The sequence below is a fragment of the Gossypium hirsutum genome, chromosome A01 (assembly GCF_007990345.1).
Source record: "Gossypium hirsutum isolate 1008001.06 chromosome A01, Gossypium_hirsutum_v2.1, whole genome shotgun sequence".
In the NCBI taxonomy this organism is placed as follows: domain Eukaryota; kingdom Viridiplantae; phylum Streptophyta; class Magnoliopsida; order Malvales; family Malvaceae; genus Gossypium; species Gossypium hirsutum.
In genome coordinates, this window is record NC_053424.1 from 40,289,875 (window position 1) to 40,290,531 (window position 657).

At 38.1% G+C, this 657-nt stretch overlaps 1 non-coding gene across 1 annotated transcript; it reads right to left on the reverse strand.

The window, feature by feature from the left end:
- Window positions 1–244: 244 nt before the first annotated feature.
- On the reverse strand, window positions 245–351 carry LOC121207771 (small nucleolar RNA R71). Its single transcript, XR_005902883.1, has one exon. It is a non-coding gene; the product is annotated as a small nucleolar RNA R71 (small nucleolar RNA).
- Window positions 352–657: the final 306 nt, after the last annotated feature.

Consider the following 657-nt stretch of genomic DNA (forward strand, 5'->3'; position numbering starts at 1 on the left):
TTGTTCAGTTTGATGGTTTGCAGGAAGAGGATCCAAACACTCATTTAACAAATTTTCTGGAATTCTGCGACACCTTTAAGATCAATGGCGTTATCAATGATGCCATTCACCTTTGGTTGTTTCCCTTTTCATTAAGGAATAAGGCTAAAAATGGTTGAACTCATTACCACGAGGGTCAATCACTACTTGGGAACAAATGATCGAAAAAGTTTTACTCAAATATTTTTCACCGGCTAAAATAGAAAAATTGAGGAATGATATCTCTTCTTTTGTGCAGATGGATTTAGAAACACTATATGATGCATGGTAGAGATATAAGGATTTGTTGAGAAGGTGCCCCCACCATGGGTTACCTTTATGGTTACAGGTTCAACTTTCCACAATGGTTTGAACCCTTCAACTAGATAGATGGTCGATGTAGCGGCCGGGGGAACCTTAAATAACAAAACACCTGAGGAGGCTTATGAGTTCATTGAAGAGATGCCACTGAATAATTATCAGTGGCAAGTTATGAGAACAAAGCCAACAAAATTAGCCAGTTTTCAACTTAGATGCAGTCACTATGCCATCTAACCAGGTAGAACTTTTAAATAAAAAGATTGATGGTTTATGTGTTTCTGCGCAAGTACATCTGGTGATGTAGTGCGATACAAATGG